This window comes from Geotrypetes seraphini, chromosome 14 (genome assembly GCF_902459505.1).
Source record: "Geotrypetes seraphini chromosome 14, aGeoSer1.1, whole genome shotgun sequence".
In the NCBI taxonomy this organism is placed as follows: Eukaryota; Metazoa; Chordata; class Amphibia; order Gymnophiona; family Dermophiidae; genus Geotrypetes; species Geotrypetes seraphini.
The window spans coordinates 45475412-45491586 of record NC_047097.1 but is presented as its reverse complement, the minus strand read 5'-3'; the positions used below and the strand labels follow the sequence as shown (position 1 = coordinate 45491586).

Sequence of the window (16175 nt, the reverse complement as noted above, 5' to 3'; positions counted from 1 at the left end):
AATTCGAAGGTTAGCTAGTAGAGATAAAGCCGGCTATGTGATACGAAAAATTGAACGTGTGCAGAATGTGATAGCCAAGAAGATTACATCTGCTGCTGGAGTTTCAGCTGAAGTTGGGCTGTCTCGTCAGTCTGTAGAATGCAAGTTATGTGAAGATTACACTGACCTCATTGAAGAAATGAAAACGAAAATTGCAATATCCAACAGGTCAATGAAAGTTCAATTATTGACGATGGCCCAAAAAGTTGGTCAATAAAGGAAACAGCAATGAAGTTTGGCGTTTCAGAGCGCATGGTCAGAACAGCCCTAAAAGTAAAGAAAGAGAAAGGCATTTGTTCTATACCTGATGCAAAAATTGGCAATTCCCTTCCAAAAGAAATTGCAAATAGAGTTCAAGATTTTTACGAAGACGATGAATTCAGCAGAATATGTCCTGGCAAAAAAGATTGCATTTCAGTCCGCCTCAATGGTTTAAAAGTACAAAAGCAAAAGCGGCTGCTGTTGTGTAATTTAAAAGAGCTGTACGTGGCGTACTGTAACAAATACGGAACTGAAATTGGTTTTTCCAAATTCTGTGAGCTCAAGCCAAAGTGGTGTGTAACCGTTGGTGCATCAGGTGCACACTCCGTGTGTGTCTGCACGATACATCAAAATGTAAAGCTCATGCTACAAGGCGCCGATGTCAAAGAGAACTACAAAGTTCTTATGGAAAAAACTGTGTGCGACCTAAATGTCAAGGACTGTATGCTACAATGATGTCAAAACTGCCCTGGTGAAGAAGCACTAACAGCATACCTGGAAGAAATATTCAAGGATTTAGATCCAGAAGAATCAATAGAATTTAAGCAATGGGTTCACGCTGACCGTGAAACATTAGAAACAAGCGTACTAACCCATGGACAACTTTATTGAAAGACTTGCAAGCAAGATTTGGAAGTTGACAAGCCACCATTTCATTTCAAAACATCAAAGTGAATATTTGAAGATGTTGAAGACAGGCTTAAAAGAAACGGAAATGATCGTTTTGATGGATTTCGCTGAAAATTACTCATTTGTTGTACAGGATGCCGCCCAAGGCTTTCACTGGGAAAATTCACAAGCTACGGTACATCCTTTTGTTGCACATTACCTCAATGAAGTGGGCACATTGCAAGTTGTAAACTGTTGCATTATTTCTGATCATATGCAACATGATACGATATCTGTACACGAGTTTATTCAAAAGTTGATCGAATTTTTGGTAACTCAAACAAACATTACCAAAATATACTACTTCAGTGACAGCTCAGCTGCACAATATAAAAACTACAAGAACTTTGTGAATTTGTGCAATCACAGAAATGATTTCAACATTGAGGCTGAATGGAATTTTTTTGGAACTAGCCACGGAAAATCACCCTGCGATGGAGTTGGTGGAACAACTAAACGACTGGCTGCCCGGGCTAGCCTCCAAAGACCATCAACGGATCAAATATTAACGCCAAAGGATCTATTTAATTTTTGTGACCAAAATATACACGGAGTTAAATACATTTATGTTCCAAAAGAAGAAATTGAAGAAAGCAAAAAGTTTCAAGAAGAAAGATGGCATGAAAGCAGCACAGTAGCCGGTACCAGAGAGCACCACCAATTTGTACCAGTCGACTCAAACTCGGTTCGTGTCAGCAAAGTTTCAAATGACACAATAAATTTTGTTGCCAAAATTTCTGATACTGCCATTCCAAATTTGAAAGTGTCCGAAATCTTTCCTGGTTGCTACGTTGCCTGTACTTACAATAATCAATGGTGGATAGGCAACGTTGTTGAAGTCTCAATTGAACAAAATGATGCATTGATAAAATTTATGCATCCTCACGGTCCAGCTCATTCGTTTTATTGGCCAGAAAGGCAAGACGTTTGTTGGGTTCCAGAGCAACACCTCATCTGCATGCTTTGTGCCCCTTCAGTTACATCATCCGGCTGCCAATATCAATTTCCAGAAATTGCATTGAAGAAAGTGGCTCAAAAATTTAACAGAATGTTATAAAGATTGCTGGCAGTTAAAATCAAAGTGGACTTAACTTTGGCTTGGGAACCATATAAGATACCAATTTAGGCTTGGGAACCTAGGATAAGACACCCTAATCATTGGCTTTGGAACCAGAAAGATACCAACAAAAGGCTTTGGAACCTTGACAAAGAAACCAAATGCGAGGCTTGGGAACCTGGACGAAGTGGCCCACCCGTGGCTGGTATTGCACAGCTATCGGGCGTGACCCCTATGGCGATGGGGTTGCCAGTTCAAACTCTTGAACTGGTAGTGACAATGTCACCATGGACCAATACTATGTCAATACAAAACTGTAACTTTAAAAATGACAGAACTATGTTGAAATAGAGGTTGTTGCCGTGGCAACGTCTCCCAACTTTGTCCCCCTTTTTCAGCCATTGTTAACCTGCGTTGAAAAATGAAGTCCACTTTTCTAGGGGGTTTGAAATATGCTCTTTCTAATGAGACTGATTTGAAAGAGTTTCTAAAAGGTATTTTTCTGTAAAAGCAGGCTGAAAATACCCTATTTTTGGCCTTTTTACACAAATTAGCAATTTTACACTTAATTTGTAAACTAATGGAAAGAGCTTGGATGTTGAAATTGTACTTTTGAAAACAAGGTTGTACTGAGACATTATGTGCCAAATTTCGCATTTATTACTCAATTATTGTGGGAGCTAAGTAATGTCAAACTTTTACTTTTTTTGGAGTACTAATTTTTTCGGCCAAGTTTACTGTAATTCAGGCATTCAATCAGTGCTCGGCAAAAATTGTTATTGGTAGCAATGAACAGAGCTCAAAAAGTTGTGCAGGGTAGCTAAGTTTCAGTTTTTTTGGAAACACAGCTCGGGAGATATTGTGTCTCAAAGTTGTCAGAATGTCATTGTCGTACTGTATTTCATTGTGGTATGGGGTCAAACAAATGGCTATATCTCCACAAATATTCCACAGGCGAAACTAAAACTTTACCAAAGTTCGTTTGAGACATGGTGGACACTGCATATGAAGTTTCATCAAAATCTGTGATGGTCATGCAGGGCACTTTCCAAGAATCTGATCACTTGACATGGAATGACCCACTCCCTTCTCCTTCAACTCAGCAGCAGAGAGCCCTACCTTCTGCCTTCTCAACATAACTCCGCTTCAGTTTTCTCAACCTGTTCGGGACATTTTAGAGGCTTCCAGAAAGCCTGCCACTAGACAATGCTACCACCAAAAATGGACTAGATTTTCTACGTGGTACATCTCTCAGAACAAGGAGCCTCGAGATGCCTCCTTGACTTCCGTCTTGGATTATCTTTTGCACTTATCTACCTCTGGCCTCAAGTCTATATCTATTCGAGTCCATCTCAGTGCAATCGCTGCTTTCCATCAGCCTATCGAAGGGAAACCCCTTTCTGCTCATACAGTGGTTTCCAAATTTATGAAAGGACTGTTTAATGTCAAACCTCCTCTCAAACCGTCTCCAGTGGTTTGGGATCTCAATGTTGTTCTTGCTCAATTGATGAAGCCTCCTTTTGAACCAATGGCTTCGGGTCATCTGAAGTATCTCATTTGGAAAGTGGTGTTTCTCATTGCCCTCACATCTGCTCAAAGAGTCAGTGAGCTGCAAGCTTTAGTTGCTGATCCACCTTTCATAGTTTTTCTTCATGACAAGGTGGTTCTCCATACTCATCCTAAATTCTTACCTAAAGTGGTTTCAGAATTTCATATCAACCAATCCATTGTATTTCCAGTGTTTTTTCCAAGGCCTCATTCTTATCCTGGAGAATCAGCTCTTCATACCCTGGATTGTAAATGTGCTTTGGCCTTCTACTTAGAATGCACCAAACCACACAGATCTGCTCCTCAACTTTTTGTCTCCTTCGATCCAAGCAAGTTGGGACATCCAATTTCTAAGCATACCATCTCCAACTGGATGGCTGCTTGTATCTCTTTCTGCTATGCTCAGGCTGGACTGCATCTACAGAGTCGAGTCACAGCCCACAAAGTCAGAGCCATGGCGGCTTCAGTAGCTTTCCTCAGATCCACTCCTATTGATGAAATTTGCAAGCCTGCCACCTGGTCCTCAGTTCATACTTTCACCTCTCATTATTGTCTGGATATTTTCTCTAGATGGGATGGCCATTTTGGCCAGAGAGTATTACAAAATTTTTTCTCTTAAGTTGCCAGCATTCCCACCATCCCATTATGGTTAGCTTGGAGGTCATCCACATGTGTGAATAGGCTGCCTGCTTGTCAATGGATAAACTTACCATAACAGGTGTTATCCAGGGACAGCAGGCAGATATTCTCACAACCCACCCACCTCCCCTGGTTGGCTTCTCTGCTAGCTATCTGAACTGAGGAGACGCGCCCTGTGGTGGGTGGGAAGGCACTCACGCATGCGTGGTGCAGCAGACTCTAAACTTCTGAAGTTTTCTACAAGCAAGTCTGCTTGCGAGGCTGTCCGCATCCGGGCTCCGTGGATGATGTCACCCCACATGTGAGAATAGCTGCCTGCTGTCCCTGAATAACACCTGTTACGGTAAGTAACTGTGCTTTTTGATCTTGCCATGGCTAAGATATCCTATGCTCTCATGGTAAGAAACCCCTAACTCAAAGGAATTGGCTGTGGCTGAACAGTTAATGGCACCTCCCCATCCTCAAAGTCAAATCCAAATGATGTTTGGATACACCAAAACATGGTCAAGTTTTTGTTGACAATCTGCCATCTAGGTGCATCTTGATCTCACAGTGAAGTCAACACTGTGGATCAGATACATTCATTTGCTCTCAACTACAAGTCATTGTGGTAGGAATGTATTTCTTTTTATGCAATATACGCACAGGGCAACAGGTATAAGAGTTTACTAAAACTTCAGAGGGCTTGGACAGATGTTGAAGGAAGGTACATGTTTTGAGATGTATCCTAGAGACATTACTATTGGTAAATTCAGCTTGGCTTTAGAATTGCGTGTGTGGTTTCATGCCTGAGGAGTGTGTGTTGGGGTGAGGGAAGGGGTTTAGGATGAGAGAACTGGCTGCTTTAGACATCTGAGAATTGCTGCAGATCATTTTAAAGCTCAACCCAAATATGTTTAAGCCCAAATAGTTTGAAGGTTTTCTGGTAGAAAAATTAATATTACATTTTTGCTAACCGTACTCAGGACTCGAACCCCTGATGTTTGGAAGATAAAAGCAGTGCTCTGAAGCATAGAACTACAGAGGGAATTCCTTTTAGAATTTGGTAACAGGAGCCTCTACAGACTAAACAGATGACGAATGGCTTCTTGTCAAAGCTTTGAGAAGTGAAGAAAATGATTAAAAGTCAGTGCAGGTATATTTGGCCAAACCACACCCAAAGCACGCCCAATCTGTTTGAACGTTTTCTGGCGGGAAGTCCTAACGGTGCCTATGATGTCAGATGCCACTTAGGCGTGCTTAATATAAGAAGGTCCATCAGAGCAGAGTGTTCTCTTTTAGGACTTCCATTCTGTGTTATTGCTTATGCTGATTTCTAAGACCTCAGCTTTCTTGATTATCTTTTAACATTTTATTTCCTTTATCTGCCACAACTCTCCATTTCACAGGACCATTAGCAGCTATAGTAATTTGCAATTGATGTCTTTCTACCATTTTTCATCTTTCCAGGTGAATATGCTGCACCTATGCAAGGAACTCCTTGCTAGTAGCTCAGATACCAAATCCAGGTGAGAATGATATATTGCTAGCTACTTAGGTGTCTTTATTACAAAAAAGCTCAGGCAGAACTGATTTCTTCTTTTGGACTCCCATTCTGTGTTATTGCTTATGGTGATTCTCCTTTAACTTTTTTTCCCCTTATATCTGCCTCAACTTAGAGAATGACACGGGGAAAAAAATCTGTCCCCGTCACTAGACCACCTTCCCCGCCATCCCCTTCCCCGCACCTTCCCTGTCCCCGTAGCATCCACCCTTACCTCTTGACACCTTACTGCCCTTCGGCATCCCTCGCAGAGTCTGTGCATCTCCCTCCCCCTTACCTTCTCGGCGCATTTTAAGGTTTCAGAGTACTTGTTGAAAGCTGCCAGAGCCTACGTGCATCATTTGTGTGTGTGGGCGGAAGCTTCTCCTCTGACGCAACGCAATCGCGTCAGAGGGAACGTGCTACCATGTGGAGAGCGGCTTGCGAGGTTCGTTACAGCCGGCCGCGAACCTCAGCAGGCCGCTTTGAACAGGAGCGGTAGCGGTTGCGGGAAGGGGGGGAGTCGGCAACATGCAGGCCGCTGTGAACAGGAGCGGCAGCGGCGGCAGGACCATGAGCCCTCCTCCATCCGCCGCCAGCGCCGCTCCTGTCGCCCGATGCACCTAACTGGCGCATACGCCTCAAACCGCGGCCACGGACGGACACAGCACACATGAGGTCCCCACAGGAGATGAGCTGCCGCTGCTGACGGCCAAGGTAGGCTGGGAAGAAGGCTGGTGACTCACGCATGCGCACTCATGCGGCCACAGAACTACAGATCATGGAAGCACACAAATAGGAGTGCGCATGCGCGAGTTAGCCTTTTATTATATAGGATTATATTATATTATGTATGGTTAGTGAGGAATTGCACTTGCACTTTAAACGATAAGACCAATAATGGATTGTTAGCGAGGACCTGTATTTGCACTTTATACTTATACTTATATTCATATTTATATTTATACTTATATTTATACTGTTTTTTTATGGTGCTACAGGCTGCATTCTCACTTTTAGTATGATATGACCTAATTAGGTATTTGCAGAGGGATTTTTTGCATTTGCACTTTATGTTTCATTCTTGCCATATATTTTGCACTTTATGAAGCACCTTGCACTTTGTATCTTTTTTAGAATTATTTATTAGGCATTTATTTATTTATTTTACTTCTCTGCACTTTACACATAGACACTGTTATATTTTATATGTTTACTATAGGGTCCAGTATATTTATAGCATTTATCATATTCATTGTTGTATGTATTAGGAAAGTTTTTATCTACAAGGTGTGATTTCAGGGAGAGTATGTATGTGTTGCCCATTAACCCCTTCTCCTTGGTGTAAAAAAAGTCTAGTTGGTTTTGGGTGTATGAAATTTTGCATGTATCTTTTTGGCACATATGGACTATATGATGTATGAGGCTATTCTCATTTAGACTGCGGTCTGGTGCTGGTCACCTTTTGAGATATTGTCTGAGCCAGTGGTCCACGTTCATTCACTTATGAAGGGCTGACGTCCATTATTTACTAATTGATAGATTTGCCCCATCTACCTAGACTTTTACTCCCCAAGGACTAGGTGTGCTAGCCAATTTTGTATTGTTAGCATGAACATCATACAGAAACCAACAGAAAAAGTTCATTTCACTCCTGGTCACCCAGTAATCAGCTCTGGGCTTGGTTGATAAACCACATACAGTCCTTAGTATTTCATGAGGCTAGGAGGTGAAACAGTTAGCACAAATAACTTTCCACTGTAGCTTTACAGAAGAGACATTCCTGTTCATGTCTGAGAAATATTCTGTGCTGTCCTGCAGTGCACTCACTCTCTCTAGCTGAGCTGGACTTTCTCCTTAGACCCGAGCAGGCTTTTCCCTGAGAGGGTTAATCTCCTTCTCCCTACGAGGCAGGCAGGCTAATTGAGTTAGTTAGTTGCTATGGCAATCTCTTTACAGCTGGGCATTTTCACGGAGTCCTGAAGCCAGGAAACTCTGAGGTTTAAACTAGCCAGCATTACAGCCTGGCGTTTGGTTCAGCTGTGAACATAACCTGAAGAGGAGATTACTGTATCCTTTACAAATTCCAGCACACTAACGTGTGAAATTGCAGTACAGGATTATTTTCCCTAGTAACTCCCACAGTCATTAGTTCAAAGAGCAAACAGAGAAATACAGCCAAAACAAAACCTCTGTTCACAGACCTTTTCCAGGATATTCAGCTCTCCATTTCCTCTGACCAGCTTTCCTGTATAGCCCCACTTTCCTCCAACACCATTGGCTCTGGGGGAAGGAATTCGGTGGCCAAATTACCAACCTGTTCCTCAGTCATTTCCCAGTCAGTGCTGAGGAACTGCTCAGCCCCGTCCTGCCTCTGCTCTACTGCCAAGCCTCGTTCTCCTCCTCCTTCCTCCCCTTGCTCTCTGATGAGCCTGGCTTTAAGCTGAGGGAAAGAACCACTCCCCCTTGGCTTTGGTTGGGGGAAGGGAATTCCTTCCTCAGCCCATGCCGTTTCTCTGAGGGGAAACTGCTTGTGAGCTTTCTGCCTTACAGGCATTGGACAAAAGCAAGGCAGCTTCTTCTTGCCTGGCTTTGGGACTGCTTCAGGTAAGTCTAAGCCTTCTTGTTCTATTTCCATTTCTTCACTGTCACTCACCAGGTAGTAAGCTAATTTATTGTCTTGGGCACTGACCTGGTCAGCTCTTCTGCACTGGGGTTTGTATATTTTCCTTCCTATCCCTGTGGCAAACCTTGGGACAGACGTCTGTTTGTCACATTCCCCCACACTTAAAAGCTGACTACCTGTTTTAGGTAGAGTACCCCCTGTGTTTTCTGGGATACGTGACAAAATGTCCACGTTTGTGTTTAGCTTCCCTGGCCGATGTACCACCTTGAACTTAAATGTCTGAAGGGCCAGATACCATCTTGTAAGTCTCGCGTTATTATTGCGCATAGTATTAAGCCACTTCAGAGCGGCTTGATCGGTAACCAGCGTGAATGGCCTATCTTGCAGGTAATGCTCCAGTACCTGGACTGCCCATTTTACAGCCAGGCACTCCTGCTCTACTGTAGCATACCTTCTTTCATTCAGATGCAACTTCCTGCTAAGGAAGAGTACTGGGTGTTCCACCCCCTGGTGTTCCTGGCTCAGAACAGCCCCCAGCCCTGTACCTGATGTATCCGTCTGCAGCACCAATGGTTGGGCGAAGTCGATGGCTCTCAACACTGGCCGTGTACATAGCTTATTCTTAAGTGCCTCAAAGGCCTGGCTGCTAGAGGTTCCCCAACACAAGATCTCAGGGCTTCCCTTCCTCAGCATGTCAGTAAGTGGCCCTGCCTGTGATGCAAAGTGTGGAATAAAACGCCTATAGTATCCTATGAGCCCCAAAAAGGCTCTTATCTGTTTTTTGTTGTTGGGTTGTGGGTATATGCGGATACACTCTACTTTATCCACTAAGGGTCTTATGTGCCCTCTTCCCACAATGTACCCCAAATACCGGACCTCCCGCTGGGCCACGAAGCACTTCTTCGGGTTTGCTGTCAACCCCACCTCCCTTAAAGCCTTCAGTACTGCTGCCACATGCCCCAGATGTTGCTCCCATGTCGCTGAGTGGATTACGATGTCGTCAATATATGTGTCCGCATAATCATAGTGCACTTCGCGGACTAAGCACTGGCATGTCGCAGCCGCCCCATGAAGGCCAAAAGGCATCCGCCTAAACTGAAACAACCCCCTTGGGGTGCTGAACGCCGTTTTGAGTCGCGCGGAGTCTGTGAGCGGGATCTGCCAGTATCCCTTCGTTAAATCTAACGTTGTTAGGAATTGGGCTTGCCCCAGCCTATCTAGTAGCTCGTCTACCCTTGGCATAGGGAAGGCATCGAACTGGGACACCTCATTCAATTGCCTAAAATCAATGCAGAACCTCGGTGTACCGTCAGCCTTGGGGACTATCACGATAGGACTACACCAAGGACTCTGCAAAGGCTCTATTACTCCTAGGTTCAGCATTTCTTGGACCAGTTCCAGCACTACTTTTTTCTTTTTTTCTGACAGCCTGTAGGGTCGGACCCGTACCACCTTACCCGGATTTGTTGTAATATCATGGGTCACTAAGTCTGTTGTCCCCAGTAGTGGTGAAAAGACATCCCCAAACTGCTCGATGAGTGCCTGTACTTGCTGATACTGCCCTTGGGAGAGATCAGTCCCTATGTTCACCTCCCCTTGTATCTCAAATTCTGTCACTTGGGGCCCTAAATCTTCCTCCGGTCCCCGCTGAGCCAGCAGAGCAATGCCATCCCTGTCCTTCCAGGGTTTAAGTAGATTAATGTGGTACGTCTGGATGCGCCCTTTATTATCCCTTACTCGATAATCCACATCCCCCACTTTATCCGTAATCCTAAATGGGCCCTTCCACTGAGCCATGAACTTATGCGTATCTGTGGGAATTAGCACCAATACCTGGTCTCCCACCTTTAACTGACGTGACTTCGCCTTCCTATCGTAATAGGCCTTTTGCCGCTATTGACTCCACTCCCACTTTTCCTTGGCCTGGCTAAGAGCTTGTCTCAAACCCTTCTTAAGTCGTGCCAGATAGGAGATGATGTTACTACCAGCTTCTTCTGGAAAATTCCATCCATCTCTAAGCATGTTCAACACTCCTCTCGGCGGGCGCCCAAACAACAGCTCGTAAGGGCTTACCCCTAGAGAGTCCTGTACTTTCTCCCGGGCTGCAAAGAGGGCGAAGGGCACTAGCAAATCCCAGTCTTGCGGCTCCTTTCCAACCCCTTTCTTCAACATCTGTTTGAGGATCTGGTTAAACCGCTCTACCATCCCATTGGCCTGGGGGTGGTAAGCCGAGGTTTTGATGTGCCTCACTCGAAATCCTTCCCAGAACATCCTCATTCCTGCTGACAGGAAATTGCTCCCCTGATCCGTAAGGACCTCTCTGGGAAACCTCACCATGCAAAATAGTCCCAGCAGTTCTTTCATGATAGCGGTGGATGTGGCCTTCCTAATGGGAAAAGCCCAGGGGAACCGTGTAGCCACATCCATGACCACCAAGATGAAACTGTTCCCCCTAGGGGTCTTTTCTAAGGGACCTATTATATCCATCGCTATGCGCCGTAATGGTTCCTCAATGACCGGGATAGGTATGAGAGGTGCCCTCGCTGGTCTAGCCAAGGAGAGCTTCTGACAGGTCGGGCAGGACTGGCAGAACTTTATCACTTCTTGTCTACTCCCTGGCCAGAAGAATCGTCGGTCAACCTGACTAAAGGTGGCCTCAGCCCCCTTGTGTCCTGACAGAGGATGGTCATGCGCCACCCGGAGGACTAAGCTCCTGAATCCCCGGGGCACTACCAATTTCTGTTCTCTACTCCCTGTGTGGCTTCCCGGCACTTCCTTATACAGTAGCCCTTGTTTTATAATCCACCGGGTTTCTCCTTCTTGTCTACCGGCTGCTCGCTGCCACTCCTCCCTCAACATGGGGTCGGCTTTCTATTCCGCCTTAAAAGTCGGGAAGGTTTCCATGACTTCCCTAGGCAACCAGGGTACTTCCCCTGGTGTTGCCAGCTCGTGCCATCGCTTGACCCCTCCTTTGCTGTTGCTTCCTCCTCTGGGTGTGTGTCCCCCGTACTCCTCTCCCTTGGGGTCTCTGGAAGACTTCCCTGTGAAAGGAAAGATCCGCCCCAACTCTGGTTCAGGCTCCCTCCTAGGCAGCCCTTGAGAACGGGTGTTCACCAGACACCGTTTGTTCCCCATAGCTTCTGGGAACCCCTGCCAATCACGACCCAATATAATTTCAAAAGGAGCTTCGGGGACTATCGCTAGGGGGGTTCTATATACCTTATCGTTATACCTGATAAGGGTAGACCGCACCGGGTATTGCCTACTGTCCCCGTGGACACACCTAATTTTAACCCTGTTCCTATTTTCCCCGCACTTTCTCCAGGAAACACCTCTTTCCACAATTGGCGGGCCATCATGGACTGGTCCGCCCCTGAGTCCAACAATGCTTCCACTTCATGTCCCCCTATGGACACCGTTAGGAAGTACCCCCCTTGGGTCCCTACTTCCTCTTTACGGGCACCCCAAGCCACCCTGGGGCTTCCTGTTTCTTTACATGCCCACTGCCAATGTCCTTTTCCCCCCACACTTAAAGCATCGAACCTCATTGGATGGAGTACCCTTCCTCTGAGGTGCAATACCCTGGGCTCTGGGCACCCTATTCCCGCTAGGTGTCATATTCCTAGGTGTGTGTGTCGGGGCGGGTGTGGGTGGGTATGTTCTGTAGGTTGGTCTTATAATGTTTACCCTACTTTGGGCATCCAAATATGCCTCTACCACCTGCAAGGTTTGTGTTAGATCCTGGCATCCCTGCCTACGCACCCATTCCTGAATTTTCGGTGGCATTGTTTCTAGAAATTGTTCCATTACTATTTCCGCAAACAGTGCCCCGGGGTCTGCTAACATAGGTTGCAACCACCTCTCCGCCATCTTGGTTAGGCGCTGAAGCAATACCTTAGGCCTCTCTTTCTCGTGCCACTGCATGCCACGGAAAGCCTGTCTGTAATGCTCCCTAATGAACCCCCAAAAATCCAGAATGTGTGTTTTAATGGCTTGATAATTATTGGCCTGTCCCAGTGGTAAAGTTTGGAACGCAGCCAATGATTCTCCTGCCAGACATGGTAACAGCCTAACAGCCCATTGATCCACCGGCTACCCTGCTGCCGTGGCAATACGCTCAAACGAGCTCAGAAAATTGTCCGGGGCATCTTTTGCTGTAATTTTACTAAGGTTAAGCATGTTAAGAGAGTTTTGTCCTACCGTGGGTTGGGTAGGCAAGCCCCCCATTACCGGATTCACCGCCGGACCAGTCACTGAAGCTTGCAACAGCTGTCCCATGATTTGTGACTGTGCCTCCATCAATTTGACAAAGTCCTTATGGTGATGCTCCGCTGCCTCTTGGCTGGCTTGCCACAGTCCTTGGTTGGTCTCCAGGACTCTCTTGAGCTCCTCGTTCTGCCGCTGCCATTCAGCTGCCACTGCTGCCAATGCCGACGTCTCCATCCGTGGAATTACTGTGCCACTCCAGGTTTTCCTGGTAGCATGAACATCATACAGAAACCAACAGAAAAAGTTCATTTCACTCCTGGTCACCCAGTAATCAGCTCTGGGCTTGGTTGATAAACCACATACAGTCCTTAGTATTTCATGAGGCTAGGAGGTGAAACAGTTAGCACAAATAGTGGAGTCGGTGCAGAGAATGGCCACCCGGATGGTCTCGGGACTCAAGGATCTTCCATACGAAGAACGGTTTGACAAATTACAGCTATACTCGCTCGAGGAGCGCAGAGAGAGGGGAGACATGATCGAGACGTTCAAGTATCTTACGGGCCGCATCGAGGCAGAGGAAGATATCTTCTTTTTCAAGGGTCCCATGACAACAAGAGGGCATCCGTGGAAAATCAGGGGCGGGAAACTACGAGGTGACACCAGGAAATTATTTTTCACTGAAAAAGTGGTTGATCGCTGGAATAGTCTTCCATTACAGGTGATTGAGGCCAGCAGCGTGCCTGATTTTAAGGCCAAATGGGATCGGCACATGGGATCTATTCACAGGGCAAAGGTAGGGGAGGGACATTAGGGTGGGCAGACTAGATGGGCCGTGGCCCTTATCTGCCATCTATTTCTATGTTTCTATGTTTCTAAATAACTTTCCACTGTAGCTTTACAGAAGAGACATTCCTGTTCATGTCTGAGAAATATTCTGTGCTGTCCTGCAGTGCACTCACTCTCTCTAGCTGAGCTGGACTTTCTCCTTAGACCCGAGCAGGCTTTTCCCTGAGAGGGTTAATCTCCTTCTCCCTACGAGGCAGGCAGGCTAATTGAGTTAGTTAGTTGCTATGGCAATCTCTTTACAGCTGGGCATTTTCACGGAGTCCTGAAGCCAGGAAACTCTGAGGTTTAAACTAGCCAGCATTACAGCCTGGCGTTTGGTTCAGCTGTGAACATAACCTGAAGAGGAGATTACTGTATCCTTTACAAATTCCAGCACACTAACATGTGAAATTGCAGTACAGGATTATTTTCCCTAGTAACTCCCACAGTCATTAGTTCAAAGAGCAAACAGAGAAATACAGCCAAAACAAAACCTCTGTTCACAGACCTTTTCCAGGATATTCAGCTCTCCATTTCCTCTGACCAGCTTTCCTGTATAGCCCCACTTTCCTCCAACACCATTGGCTCTGGGGGAAGGAATTCGGTGGCCAAATTACCAGCCTGTTCCTCAGTCATTTCCCAGTCAGTGCTGAGGAACTGCTCAGCCCCGTCCTGCCTCTGCTCTACTGCCAAGCCTCGTTCTGCTCCTCCTCCTTCCTCCCCTTGCTCTCTGATGAGCCTGGCTTTAAGCTGAGGGAAAGAACCACTCCCCCTTGGCTTTGGTTGGGGGAAGGGAATTCCTTCCTCAGCCCATGCCGTTTCTCTGAGGGGAAACTGCTTGTGAGCTTTCTGCCTTACAGGCATTGGACAAAAGCAAGGCAGCTTCTTCTTGCCTGGCTTTGGGACTGCTTCAGGTAAGTCTAAGCCTTCTTGTTCTATTTCCATTTCTTCACTGTCACTCACCAGGTAGTCAGCTAATTTATTGTCCTGGGCACTGACCTGGTCAACCCTTCTGCACTGGGGTTTGTATATTTTCCTTCCTATCCTTGTGGCAAACCTTGGGACAGACGTCTGTTTGTCACAAGTGTAATAACTATACCTCTTCCCTGAATAGCCCTTGTGATTAATTATATACATTTTCACACTTTTTTTCTTTCAAAATGGTGTACTTTTTGATGATTTTCTCAGAGAACAGTAAATTGGTGTATTAGGCTCTCTTTTACAAGGTTGCGCTAAATCAACGCATGCATTAACTGCTAACGTGTCCATAGGATAACTTGCACGCATTAACGTTTACCATGCGCTTAAAGCAGTGCCATTTAGGGCACCTTTAGCGTGTGCCAAATGTTAACGTGTGCATATTATCCTATGGACGCGTTAGCAGTTAGCACATGCGTCAATTTAGCGCACCTTTGTAAAAGAGAGCATAAAACTAGTCCAGTGTCCCGCACACGCAGAGGCCAAGCCAGGTGTTTCCCGATGAAGACCTTGTTTACCCATATCCCTCAATGTGATTTGCAAGAAGGTGTGCATCCAACTTACCCTTGAAACCCAGAATGGTGGTCTCCGTCACAACCTCCTCTGGGAGAGCATTCCAAGCGTCTACCACTCGCTGTGTGAAACAGAACTTCCTGGTATTTGTCCTGGGCCTGTTGCCTCTCAATTTCAGTCCATGACCTCTTGTCTGATTCACATTTGACAACGTGAATAACGATGTTTCTTGCTCTATTTTGTCGAATCCTTTTAGTATTTTAAAAGTCTCTATCATATCCCCTCGCAGTCTTCTCTTCTCAAGGGTGAACAAGCCCAGTTTTCTAAGGCATTCTTTGCAGCTCAAATTTTTCATACCTTTTACTAGCTTCGTGGCTAGGGTCACATCCTTCTTTAGGTAGGGAGACCAGTGTTGGACACAGTACTCCAGGTGTGGTCTGACCATTGCTCTGTAAAGCAGCATTATGACATCTGCCGATCTACTCACCAATATACTCTTAATTTGTCTCAATCCATCTTCCTTTTTCTATAGCCTGCCTTCTCCTACGAGGAGAAGATTATGGGACCTTAACAATTCAACCAAAGTTGGACCTAGGCGTGGCTCTCAGCATACCTGTCATCTATCTTATCGAACTGCAGTTGCCTGATGTTACACTTGCATGCTGCTTTCCTGGACTGTGCAATGATTCTAGACGTTTTACAATAAAAATCTTAAACCATTTTTTACCTTGTGCTTATTTACAATACGAAGGACAGGGCTCATTCAGATACATTGAGTAGCATCCGGGCATTAGTGTTTCCTTAATAATCACCACTTTGTCACATTGACCTTTGTCTTATCTAGTGTTCCATGAGGCCCAGACTGCAAAGGAGAGAAGTGGGGTGGCAAACAGGGTAGCTGTGCTATATTTCGGGGGGGCTGGCATGTGTCCTGCCTCACAGCCTGCAAACAGCATAATATTTGAGAAAATGGCATTATATGAGAGCTGGAGAGGATGAACAAGGTGCCTTAACTTGGTGAGCCAGAAATGGCTTCTTTTAGTCAGGGGAGAGGTTTCCTACCCTGACAATTTAAGATATGCTTAACTGCAGCCATTTAGGCATGCTTCGGGCGCTCTGCTACAGAGCCGCAAGCATGCTGTAGTTACAGCCTTAACGACGCCTATACGGAACAGTATAATAACCCTCTCCAAGGTAGATAGAATGAGAGGGCACTGTCTAAAGTTAAAAGGGGATAGATTCCGTACAAACATAAGGAAGTTCTTCTTCACCCAGAGAGTGGTAGAAAA

At 45.7% G+C, this 16175-nt stretch overlaps 1 long non-coding RNA gene across 1 annotated transcript in view; it reads left to right on the top strand.

The window, feature by feature from the left end:
- LOC117348076 overlaps positions 1–15572 on the top strand; it is a 40346-nt gene extending 24774 nt beyond the window's left edge. Inside the window, exons 2-3 of the long non-coding RNA XR_004536909.1 lie at positions 5663–5721; positions 15419–15572. This is a non-coding gene — a long non-coding RNA (uncharacterized LOC117348076). The remainder of the gene's footprint in view (positions 1–5662; positions 5722–15418) is intronic.
- Positions 15573–16175: the final 603 nt, after the last annotated feature.